At 37.5% G+C, this 13,714-nt stretch overlaps 1 pseudogene; it reads right to left on the reverse strand.

The window, feature by feature from the left end:
* LOC110256358 lies at nt 2,634–8,268 on the reverse strand (annotated as a pseudogene).

Consider the following 13,714-nt stretch of genomic DNA (forward strand, 5'->3'; position numbering starts at 1 on the left):
CCACAGTTCCCTTTCTGGAGTGCCTGTCCAGCTCAGGTTCACCTTCTCTCACTCTCCTCTTTTCTCTTGTTTTACCATTAATGTCATGAGATTCTTGCCTTTATTGGAGTTTAGGTTCTTCTGCCAGTGATTGGTTGCTGTTCTGTGCAAGTTGTTCATCCTGTAGATGTGTTTTTTGTGTGTGTTTGTGGGAGAGGGCAAGCGTGTCCCCTACTCTTCTGCCATTTACTTCCTCCCCCTGGTTTTTAAATTTTGTTGACCATTTCCAAGAACTAACTCTTGGGTTTTTTATTTCTTTCTATTGTTTTTTGAATCTCTGTTTTATTGATTTCCTCTTCGATCTTTATGATTGCATTCCTTCTGCTGACGTTAGGTTTTTGTTCTTCTTTTTCTAATTCATTTAGGTAGTGGGTTAAGTTGCCAATTTGAGACTTTTCTTCTTACTTGAGGAAGGCCTGTGTTGCTGTGAATTTCCCTCTGAGCACTGCTTTTGCAGCTTCCCATAGATTCGGAGTTTGTGTCTTCATTATCATTTGTCTTGAGGTATTTTTTAATTTCCTTCTTGATTTCCTATTGACCCATTGGTTTTTAGTAGCAGGTTGTTTAGTCTCCGTGTAGTAGGTTTTTTCTCATTTCTTTTCATGTGGTTGATTTCTAGTTTCATGCCATTGTGGTCAGAGAAGATACCTGAAATAATTTTATATGCTTAAATTCCTTGGTTAGCTTTGTTCTGCAGTATGTGTTCCATCCTTGAGAATGTTTGATGTGTACTTGAAAAGAAAGAGTATTCTGATTTTTTTGGATCTAATGTCCTGAAAATGTCAATTAAGTCTAACTTGTCTATTGTGTCCTTTAGGATCTCTGTTGCCTGATTGATTTTCTGTCTAGAGGATCTGTCCATTGATGTGAGTGGGGTTTTAATGTCTCCTACTATGATTGTATTCCCATCAATTTCTCCTTTTATGTCTGTTAGTATTTGTTGGAGGTATCTGGGTGCTCCTATATTAGGGATATATATATTGATAATTGTAACATCCTCTTCTTGAATGGATCCTTTAATCATTAAATAGTGTCCTTCTTTGTCTTTCTTTATGGCCTTCATTTTAAAGTCTACTTTGTCTGATGTGAGTATTGCAACTCCTGCTTTCCTGTCTTGTCCATTGGCATGAAATATATTTTCCCATCCCCTCACTTTCAATCAATATGTGTCCCTTGTCCTAAGGTGAGTATCTTGTAGGCAGCAGATTGAAGGTTTTTGCCTCTTTATTCAATCAGCCCCTCTGTGTCTTTTGTTTGGAGCATTCAATTCATTGACATTTCAGGTGATTATTGATAAATGTTTATTTATTGCCATTTTAAACCTTGTTTTCCAGTTGATTCTGTGTTTCTCCATTCTTTCTTTCTTTTTGGTTGGATGGTTTCCATTTATTTTCTGCTTGAGTAGTTTTCTTTTCATTTTTTGTGAATGTAATGTTTGGTTTTGATTTGTGTGTCTGTTTTGTTAAGTATCGTAACAAACCTATAACTACTCTGCTTAGGCCTGATAGTCATGTAGGTTCAAACACATCATTTAAATGGAAAAAAAAATCTATTGATTTCCTTACTTTCTTGCCCACATTGTATGATTTGATGTCCTTTTTTTACCATCTTCATGATTAGATTCTATGCTGTCTTATTTAAGTGTATTACTTTCCCAGTTGTAGTTTCCTCCATCCTAGTTCTTCCCTCTTTCTTAAAAATTAGAGAACCTTTTCAGTAATTCTTGTAGAATGGGTTTTATATTGCTGTACTCTCTTAGCTTTTGTTTGTTAGAGAAATTCTTTATTCCCTTCTATTTTAAATGATATTCCTGCTGGAGAAGATATTTCTAGTTTGCAGATTTTTCTTTCTATGAGATTAAATATATTTTGCCACTTCCTTCTGGCCTGTAGTGTTTCTGTAGAGAAATCATCTGATAGCCTTATGGGGGTTCCCTTATAATTGACTCTTTGCTTTTCTCTTGCTGCCTTTTAGAATCCTCTTTGTCTTCAACTTTTGCCATTTTTATTATGATACGTCTTGGGGTGGGCCTGTTTAAGTTCAACTTGTTTGGGGATCTCCGTACTTCCTATATCTGATATCACTATCCTTTTAGATTTGGGATGTTTCAGCCTAAATGTCTTCAAACTATATTTTCTATCCCCTTATCTTTTTCTTCTCCTTCTGTAATCCTATTATGCATACATTGGTCCACTTTATATTATCCCATAAACTCTGATATTGCTTTCATGATTTTCATTGGGTTTTCTGTCTGCTGTCCTGTTTGGGTGATTTTTTCATTATTCTATCTTCCACATCACTAGTTCATTCTTATGCATTATTCATTCTGGTCTTTACTGCCTTTAGCTCAGTGTGTACCTCTGCAAATGAAATTTTCTAGTTTTTTAATGGCTCCTCCTTATATTTTTCTAGTTCCTTTTGAGGAGTCTGCGTTACTGTCATATCTTCTCTTCATTCCGTCAAATATTTCACTATCTCCCTTTTGTAGTCCAAGTCTGTCAGACTGCAGAGGTCTGTTTTTCATTTTTGACTGTGTTAGGTGAATACTGTCTGTTGCTTTAACTGGAATGGGTTCTGAGCTTTCTTCGTCTTGCTCATGTTCTTCTGTTTCCATGAATTTGGGAATGACAAACTAGTTTGGCACAGTCAGGGCTGGCCAGCAAAGAGCTTCCCACAGGTGACAGGGGTGGCAGGCCATGGTGTGCAACTGGGGCACACCCCAGGAGGGCGGGTCGTAGGCGCAGGCACAGTGTGGCCACCAGTGGCACCAACCCCTCAGCTGGCAGGGGTGGCTGGGATGCAGCATGCCCACCAGGATGCTCCCATGGTGGTGGATCTTGTCTGCCGTAGAAGGCTTGGTGGATTCTATCTTCAGGGTAAGGGGATGCACTGGGAAATGCTGCGTGTTCTCTGCTAGCAGGTGGACAAACATACACACTGGGGTGCATAGAGTTTCTATGGCAAGCCTTCCCTCTCTTCTCCCCTCCCAACAATGTGCCTTCTCTCCTGCAGTCAGACCTCTCCTGGCTCCTCTGTCACAGTTCCCACTCCCCACCCTAGATATTCGCCTAGTCTTTAGGCTGTCTCCACACTGCCAACCCCATCCCCCCAGGACTACCTCTGGAGCCTGAGTTTCAGGCCCACCCCCTCCAGACATCTCAGGCTAGGTGTCTGTCCAGTCAGATGATCTGTGTGTCTCTCACTCTGCTTTGGGTTCTCAGACCTGCTGCTGTGCTTTTCTGGTGTCTTGAAATCCCTCCAACTCAGCTGATCTTCTGTCAGCTAGGTGGCTTCCCAGGGTGTGGGTTCCCTTTCTCCTTCACAGCCCCCTCTCGGGGAATGCTAGTCCCATCCTGATTCCCCTTCTCTCCCTCTCCTCTTTTCTGTTGTTTTAGCCAGTTATGTCAAGATTTTCTTGCCATTTTTGGAGATTTAATTTCTCTCCAGCAATCAGTTGATGTCTGTGCATGTCATTTTACACGTAGATGTGTTTTATGTTTTGTGGGAGAGGGTGAGCATTTCTTCATTTTTCTGACATCTTGCCTTCCAAAGTTCTCAATGATTATTTTAGAATGTTCTACATGTGGTCCACCCATCAGTGTCCATGTGCTGAATCAAATCTCTGAACATAGACTTTCAACTTATGTTTTCAAAGCATCCAGTGATCCTAATGCCCACTTAAGTTTGAGAACACAATTTAGTAGAATAGCTTCTACACACATAAGAAGAACAACAAAGAAAGCCTGGATCAGAGAATTTTGACATATGCCCAAGACATATCCTGATGAGATTTTATCATAGCTCGTATAAAAGTCAGTCTTTGAGAAATACTATTCTAGTTTTAGCTGACATTTATTTGGTTTGCCTAATCCTAATAGAGCTGTTTCTTTGAACATAAACCTAAGATAATTTTGTCAGCAATCTTCTAAACAGTAGAAAGTATTGTAGAGTGCTAAGAATAAAATGATTATACATGTATATAAAGAGATAGGTCTATGATTATTTAAGTCTCCAAGTTGAGATAATGAATACACCATCACAAGAAAGATTGTTTCAGATTATTATTTGTATTTCTATGAGATGTTTAATCCATCATCACCAGCATTCCAGGTAAACCAGTTATTGTGATATCATCCTTTATATCTATATAGCCAATAAATAATGGAGGTATATTTCAATAGCTCCTATTTAAGGAATAGGCAGATTTATCTTGTCCAAATGTGGACCTTGCACAGTATATTTTACCACTTTCCCAACACAGACTAAAATGGCAAAATAATGTACAAAATGAATAAATCTATGATGTAACTGAGAGTGGGATCATATTGATGGACAAGCAATTTGGTGGATTTCTGGAAGGCATAAAGTATTTGGATTGTACTGAATGGCAAACCGAATCATAGGAATCAAACATGCAAAGGAGTAGGCCTGCACAAGAATTCTGAGAGTCTGAGAGGCCCCCAGCTGGGCTCATCCTTCCCAAAATAAGACTTGACAAGTGATACCACACTCATGTACTCAAAGCTTGATATCAACCTTATTAGTAAAAGAAAAAGGCAATTAATGCTTAGACTTTATGATTGCAGAAAAAATACCACACGAAGTTCATAATATCATTCTAGATTTTACCTCATAATAATAAATGAACAATAAACATCTGGTTAAATGACAGGAAACTATCATAACAATGGGACTATTACATAGCAACAAAAGTTAACAAACTATGAACATATGTAATAACATGAATTCTCTGGGTTGAAAGACCAAAATCAGCTGGACTCCATTTACCAGAGCTTGGGGTATCTCTCAGGGAAACCAAAGAGGGCAGATGATCTGATCTAATCTTGTGTCCTACAAATTAAGAAATGCATAATAATACATTTTATTTCAATAACTATGTTTTATCTTTAAACCAAACATCTAATTAAAGGCTCTCCTAAAAGGTTGTCATATTTATCCCAGGAGTAATCATAACAAGTAAGAATTTAGGACTCCAAAGATACACATCTAAAGAATTCAGCTGTAGGAAAAAACTAATGTGAATATCAAGTCTAAGTGATTGTCAATAGAAAGAATCATAAAAAAAAAAAAAAAAAAAAAAAAAACTAACAAGATCCAATGAGGCACATTTCCATCCCTTTAGATAATCTGGAAATGCATCAGTGATAGTTTAACATAGGATAGACCTTGAAGAAAGGACATCTTTGAAATTATGAGAGGGAGCTGGGAAGGTGGATTCTCTGTGGAGAGACACAAAAGACCAAAAGAACGTACATGAGGAGTGAAACATATCCAGAGTCTTTTAGTAACAGAACTTGGATATAACACAGAGTTCATTAGGACAATTGTGAAGAAAGGACTGGGAAGTAAGAGTTCAACTGTGGCATAATTGAAAAGACCTCAAATTATGCCCAGAGTGAACAAATGCAAAGGGAGGAAGGAGAATGAGATAGGTACATAAATGTAGATGTGTGTGTGTGTATATTTATGATGTGTGCGCATATATATATATATATATATATATATATATACACATGATATTGTCCAAACATACTGAATGAATAAATATATGCCAAAGTGTGTAAGATAGATAGATAGATACATACATATACACAGACAGACAGACAGGCAGGCTGACTGGAGTTCTCATTGTGGCTCAGTGGTTAATGAATCCAACTAGGAATTCTGAGGTTGCAGGTTCAATCTCTGGCCTCACTCAGTGAGTTAAGGATCTGTGTTGCCATGAGCTGTGGTGTAGGTTGCAGACACAGCTCAGAGGCCACATTGCTGTGGCTCTGGCATAGGCCTGGAGCTACAGCTATGATTTGACCCTAGCTTGGAACCTCCATATACTGTGGTATAGCCCTAAAAGAGAAAAAGGCAAAAAAATATAGACCAAGCTATAACCTGGTAGTAATGACATTCCATAAAAATCTTGAAGAGTGATATGATTTCACCTGAGTTCTTTTTACAAGAATAATCTGGTCGATTATTTGGGGAGTAAGAGAGATCAGCATAATGGAGGGAATAAGTAGGGTTTGCAGATCATAGAGACAGCAGTTATGAGGTTGAGGGTTAAATGGTAAGAGAAGTATGGACGCTGAGGTGAATCACTCATTATGGAGTATAATGAAAATGAACATTTAAGGACTTTTGGGTACAAAAACCAAACTCTTGTTCATTGTCATGTCTTTCTACCGACGGGGCAATATGAATGATCATCTTAACATTATTTGAACTATGGTAATATGCATTTAACACTTCTTGCTGTCCACCACATGATCCAGTACCCTTTACATGTTACTTTTTCTTTCACTAATTTTGCTTTTTAAAGCAATTCTAGAATATTGATCATTGTTCCCCATTGTGCCACTTCTTTCTTATCCAAAGTAAATCTTCAGTCTATTAGCTTTCTTAGTTAATGAAGCTTTGCAGATTGAGCAACAGCACAGAGATACAGCTACAAAGGACCTTAAAAAGGCATCATAGGCAGTGAGACAACTTGCCTCTGTCTTTCTCTAAGAAGCATGCTAAACTAAGAGCATCTCTTACAGTGTAGCTCTGTCTTCATTGTCTTAGATCTCTTGTCCTTTTCCCTCACTGCTTTCCCATTTCTCTGAGTGAAGGGAGTGTTGATCCCCACAAGAAGTGAAATTTACCAGACCCAAGTAAAGTGAAATACATGACCTTTTGATGGCAGGGGGAATTCCTGGTATTTATAGCTGTTCACTCAAATATCAACCTGCTTCCGTTGTAGAGTTAAATGTATTTAAGGTCTCTAACTATAAGGTTTATAAATGTCAAAGACAGGAGTTCCCGTCGTGGTGCAGTGGTTAACGAATCCGACTAGGCACCATGAGGTTGCGGGTTTGAACCCTGGCCTCGCTCAGTGGGTCAAGGATCCAGCGTGGCCGTGAGCTGTGGTGTAGGTCACAGACGTGGCTCGGATCTCGTGTTGCTGTGGCTCTGGCGTAGGCCGGTGGCTACAGCTCCAATTAGACCCTAGCCTGGGAACCTCCATATGCCGCAGGAGCGGCCCAGAAATGGCAAAAAAAAAGACAAAACAAATAAATGTCAAAGACATCATAAACAAGTCCCTACAGAGGAACAGCATTATTTTAGTACTTAATGCATTTTTAAAATTACAACTTGAAAAGCATACAAGCATATTAAATGTTTTTTTGTTTTTTATTTTATTTTAGTACTCTAATAAAGAGTTAATAAAATTTTATATGTTTTTGAATAGTATATAAAGCTATTTTAAGGAATTTATTAGGTACTAACATCTTGTCCTTAAAATAATAAGAAAATTATATATGCAAAAAAGCTTTGAACACTAATCATCACATAGTAACATGTAAACTATAGTCATGTTAATGTTTTAATAGAAAGGAGAACAGATATTAGTTTGACACATACCCATATTTCTTTAACACTTTTTTCAGTGTGTCTATGACTTTCTTATTTCTGAGGCTGTAGATAATTGGATTTAAGAAAGGGATTATGACAGTGTAAAATAAGGAGTCCATCATATCTTGATCACCTCCTTGTGTAGATCCAGGGCGCACATACATGAAGAGAAGTGGCCCATAGTATAAAGAGACAGATACGAGGTGGGATCCACAGGTGGAGAAGGCCTTCCTTATGCTTTGTACAGACTTGTTTTTTAAAATAGTAAAAAGAACAAATGTATAAGAGACAAGAACTGTCAGTATGGTGAACACCTGAATTGAGCCAGAGAAAATGAATATCATCAGAACATTAACAGAAGGATCAGTACAGGAAATTTTAATTAATGGCATGACATCACAATAAAAGTGGTGTACTATGTTAGAATTACAGAAGGTTAATCTGAATAAAAAACCTGTATGAATTAAGGCATGAAGAAGGCCACCTATGTATGATGAGACTAACATTCTCATGCATAACCTATTGCTTATAATCACTGGATAAAGTAATGGGTTGCAAATGGCTACATAGCGATCATATGCCATTGTTGCCAGCAGAAAACATTCTGTTGTTACACTGACTACAAAAGAAAAAGAATTGTACCACACATTCAGAGAAAGAGATCATTTTACTCTGAGCGAAGAAAGTTGATAAGCATCTTGGGAGTCACTGTGGATGACAACCAAGTATCCACAAAGGCCAAATGCCAAGGAAAAAGTACATAGGAATGTGAAGTTGAGGGTTATTGCAGATGAGAGCAATCAGACCAAGGTTTCCATGGAAGGGTGATGAGATATATCATTAGAACAGCAGGAACAGAGGGATTTGCCACTCTGATTGATACTTGAGTCCTGAGAGAATAAACTCTGTCAATTTCTGTTACATTTTTTTGTTTCCATATTCTTAATAGATGACCTCTGAAATAAATACAGTAAAATGGAAAAAAGACATTACAAATTTTTTGTTGACTTTTTGCCATTTCTTGAGCCACTCTCATGGCATATGGAGGTTTCCAGGCCAGGGTTAGAATTGGAGCCATAGCCGCTGACCTATGCCAAGCCCAGCAATGTGGGACCCTAGCTGTGTCTGCAAACTACAACAAGGCACACGGCAAAACCAGATCCTTAACCCGCAGAGCAAGGCCAGGGATCGAACCACAACCTCATGGTTCCTAGTTGGATTTGTTAACCACTGATCCAACGACAGGAACTCCAAACAAATTTTAAAAAAGTATACTTTTGAGGTTAATTTAAATAAAACCATACATTAACCATTAATTTGAATGATCTCTATTTTATTTACTCTTACTATGATACCTGAAAATTATTTGTAGAAAATGTTATGTTAGAACAATGCTGTTATATCATTGAAATTTTGTACAGAAATGAGATTTAGAGGATAAGAAAAGCATTCTCAAGATATGCAAGTTCAGGGGATACTATAGAATGAGGTCAAGAATTCTGTGTGTGGGACATGGACGCAGCAACAAAGTAAAGATGTTAGAAGGGCCCTGTGTATAAAATTAAAATTATGACATGAATGCTACATTAAAATATTGAACTTCATTCTTCAAGCAGTTGGCAAGAAATGAAAACTTATTAGAAAGGGAGTGGCAACATCACTTAATTTTGAATTTAAATACATTGCAAGGAGAAGAAACTCAAGTCATAAACAGTAATCAGGAAACTGTGGCTATTTCCAGTGGTTCCCAAACCAGATTACACAGTCAGAATTGTTTTGGGGAGGTTTTGGTGCAAAACACAGATTCTGAAGTATTACTACAGAAATTGGATCATTAGATCATGAATGGAGTTTAATAATATGCATTTAATGATTGCTCCCCCAGTGACTTAAAGTATATGAAGTTCTCAATCCACATGATGCATGTGGCATTAGGAGTGATGAGGAAGACAAAGAAATAGATCAGAATAAGTCAGAATGAAGAGTCACCTGTATTGCCAAATGCAAGGTCCTGGCACCAATGCACAGTGAGGCCAAACAAATAAAAAATGTGGGAGTTTGGAGCATGACTCCTGGTGCTACACAAAAACTATCATCCACTCGAGAAGCCAAAATTCTATAAACTGACTTTCCCATTCCTCTTAAATCTAGAGTGAGGGTGCATGATCTAGTGTTAGCCTCTCAAACTCATCTACAGTGGATATAGAATAAAAAAACCCAGGATAAATTGTGTACAAAAGAAAATTCTGCTTGCCAGGTCAACCAAGGGAACAACATCATGGTCCCAGAAAATGCATCCTGTACCCACAACAATGGCCTTGTCAGTGTGAGTTGTGGCATTCAAGTTTAGCAGCAATGGCAGTAGCACTTATTGAGCTAGAGCTGAAACATGATTTGGGGTGTTGGCCCTCTGACTTCTTTCTTTGTGTCCTGACCATTTCTCCAATGGGTTTCTCCAACTTCCATTTCTTTGTTGGAATCATTTTCCATTCAATTAACACATTTCTTCTTGCAGCCAAGAGCTCTGGCTGAAACAAGAGGAGAAAAGGAAAGACCAGAAAAGGCTACTGAGCAGAGTGATCAGGAGGAAAGATCCTCCTTTCTTGAGAAGAAGGAGGACAATGGAAAGCTGAGTGTTGGGAACTTAAAGAGAGGAAAATAATCAAAAAGGCAAAGGAGAGTACAGAGTAACAGAAACAAATATATATAAATATTGAGGGGGGATAGACATATAGCTCTTTAAAAATAAATCTGTATCTATATAAAAATTTTTATTATACGATAATGGCTTTTACACTGATGAGGCTGAGAATCTTCCCTCTGAAAGCAGGAGACCCAGGGCAGGAGGTGTCACATGCAAAGACCTGAGACAATAGAGCCAATAGTATAGATTTCTGACTGAGTCTGAAGTCTTGAGAACCAAAATCACCAAGAGCATGAGAAGACTGTGTCTATGACCCAAGCAGAAAGCAAGTTCAACCATCCACTGTTTTTTGTTGTTATTGTGGTTGTCGCTGCTGTTGTTGTTCAGGGCAGCCTCTCAGCACATTGCATGATGCCCCCTCACATTGAAGAGAGCCATAGGCTTTACTCAGTCTACCCATTCCATGCTAGTCACTTCTGGAAACAGCCTCACCGATAGACCCAGAGATGATGTTTTTCAAGATATCTGGACATGTTTTTTCCCCAGCCAAATTTGACACATTAAAATGAATGATCATAAATCCAACCTTGTCAACTTGACACCCATACACAATTCCTAATTCAGAGCTAATCTCCAAATAATGACAATAGCAAGCTCACAGCTCCATCTAACATGTTACATATATGCTGTGCACACAAGAAAATGCATTAAATTCTTCCAAGATTAGGAGGTAAGAGAGAGAGGAAGTATCAGAGAAAGGCTGAAGTGGAAATAAGGGGAAAGTCTCAGAGTTTTGGGGGGAGGGAAATATTTGTTTTAACTCTGGTTTCACCAAAAGTTTTCAAGAGTGAGAAATCTTGCTTTTTCTTTTATTAAAAATTCAAGTTTATTTTTGCATTGGATTGGTGTATGAATTAGAGTCTTTAATTTTAAATTTACATTAATTATATTGTGTTTAAATATACTAGCCTTGCCTCATTCATATTTAAAGGATGTTTCTCTCCTTTTTTTTACTGTGATTAGAGCTGACTTTCTCTACAAATCCTTCCAATATTTTTAATGGAATTTGCTTCTCTACAAGTTTCCTTTGCAGAATAAAATTGATCCAAATATGGACCTTAATAAGGCAGTATAAATATCCAATGCCAATAAGTGCAGTTGTTAAATGTGAATTTGTTAAGAATGGGCTTTACTTCCATGCAATCTCAAAACAGTAAATAATCAAAAATCTGCAGTTCATTGTGTGGTACTTTTTTAGGTAGAAAGCTGAAAAGAGCACTGGATGGATATTTTCACTATTTTGGCATATAGTTTTTTAATGAAATAACTTAAGATGTGGATGTAAAAATAGAAAAGTGTGGTTAATTTAATGAAGTAAATATTTTGAGCACAATTACCAAAAAGATTTCTTACACAATAATGTTTTGAGCTAAATGCTTTAACCTACTTTTAATTTGTTTACTTTTCCAGTACAAAGAAATGCATCTTTTGGAGTAATTATAATTATGAAAAATGGATAATTAAATATTATAAAAATTACAGTGCACTCTCAAAGCTCTTTTTCTTGTCTAAATTTACTCACAATAATAAAATATACAGATTATTCACTATTTGTTTCCATTTTCACCCAGCTATTTCAGCATCTTGTAAACCAAATAAAATTATTATACATTTTATTACAATATTTTAACTTTCTGTAAAAATATAATGAACATTATACAAATCATTCTCTCTTACCAATACCTGTTAAAAAATTGTTGAGATCCTTTCAGTGTTTGGTTTTCTGAAAGAGAAAATAATATATGAGCACTGGAATGACAAAGCCAGGTAGCAATTCTTTACACATTGGTTCATTTCTGAGGCTTCATTCTTCAGGCTCAGGAAAATGCTGTTTATATGAATTTCATTTTGAACACAGAATTAACCCGTTCTACAACTGGGTACATTTGTTGAAAGGGGAAGGGCTGAAGAACTGTACTTCCCCTGATAGGATTCCCTTTATGACAAACCTAAGCTGTTCTACTGGGCTTTGTGGACTTGGACCTGTAAATAGAAATCCAGGTCTCACAGGGCCGTATAGACCGAAATCACAAACATCAAGTCATTGCAGACAGTTCCAGTTTATCAATTGGAGCCACCACTTTCCATCAGAGGCACTTCTGAACTGTTAATGCAAACACTGGTTTATCTACAAACTTGATATTCTGAGTTCTTTGATGAATATAGTCTTGTCTTAGCCAATCATGCATGATTCTAATAAGGCCAACATCCTCAATTCTTTTCATAATCCAATTTCCAGAAAGTTATCCTTCTCATGGAAACTGTAGCTCACATTTGAAACCTACACCTAATGTCCCTCTTTAAGCTGAAAAGTGATGAGAAATCTTAGGCAAAATTCAGGGGGAGGATAAAAGGAAAAAAGAAAACGAAGGACCACTGTGGGAAGATCTTTGCTTCTCAAACTCTAATCTTTGTGAATATCCTGGAGATTTTCTTAAAATGCAGATTCTGTTTCAGTGGTGGTGACTGAGGGTCTGTATTTCTTTTTTTTTCCCACTGTACAGCAAGGGGGTCAGGTTATCCTTACATGTATACATTACAATTACATTATTTCCCCCACCCTTTGTTCTGTTGCAGCATGAGTATCTAGACATAGTTTCTCAATGCTATTCAGCAGGATCTCCTTGTAAATCTATTCTAAGTTGTGTCTGATAAGCCCAAGCTCCCAATACCTCCCACTCCTTCCCCCTCCCATCAGGCAGCCACAAGTCTTTTCTCCAAGTCCATGATTTTCTTTTCTGAGGAGATGTTCATTTGTGCTGGATATTAGATTCCAGTTATAAGTGATATCATATGGTATTTGTCTTTGTCTTTCTGGCTCATTTCACTCAGGATGAGATTCTCTACTTCCATCCATGTTGCTGCAAATGGCATTATGTCATCCTTTTTTATGGCTGAGTAGTATTCCATTGTGTATATATACCACCTCTTCCGAATCCAATCATCTGTTGATGGACATTTGGATTGTTTCCATGTCTTGGCTATTGTGAATAGTGCTGCAATGAACATGCGGGTGCACGTGTCTCTTTTAAGTAGAGTTTTGTCCAGATAGATACCCAAGAGTGGGATTGTGGGGTCATATGGAAGTTCTATGTATAGATTTCTAAGGTATCTCCAAACTGTTCTCCATAGTGGCTGTACCAGTTGACATTCCCTCCAACAGTACAAGAGGGTTCCCTTTTCTCCACAGCCCCTCCAACACTTGTTATTTGTCAATTTGTTAATGATGGCCATTCTGACTGGTGTGAGGTGGTATCTCATGATAGTTTTGATTTGCGTTTCTCTTATAATCAGTGATGTTGAGCATTTTTTCATGTGTTTGCTGGCCATCTGTATATCTTCTTTGGAGAACAGTCTATTCAGGTCTTTTGCCCATTTTTCCATTGGGTGATTGGCTTTTTTGCTGTTGGGTTGTATAAGTTGTTTATATATTCTAGAGATTAAGCCCTTGTACATTGCATCATTTGAAACTACTTTCTCCCATTCTGTAAGTTATCTTTTGGTTTTCTCTTTGGTTTCCTTTGATGTGCAAAAGCTTTTCAGTTTGATGAGGTCCCATTT

The sequence above is a fragment of the Sus scrofa genome, chromosome 13 (genome assembly GCF_000003025.6).
Source record: "Sus scrofa isolate TJ Tabasco breed Duroc chromosome 13, Sscrofa11.1, whole genome shotgun sequence".
NCBI classification, from domain to species: domain Eukaryota; kingdom Metazoa; phylum Chordata; class Mammalia; order Artiodactyla; family Suidae; genus Sus; species Sus scrofa.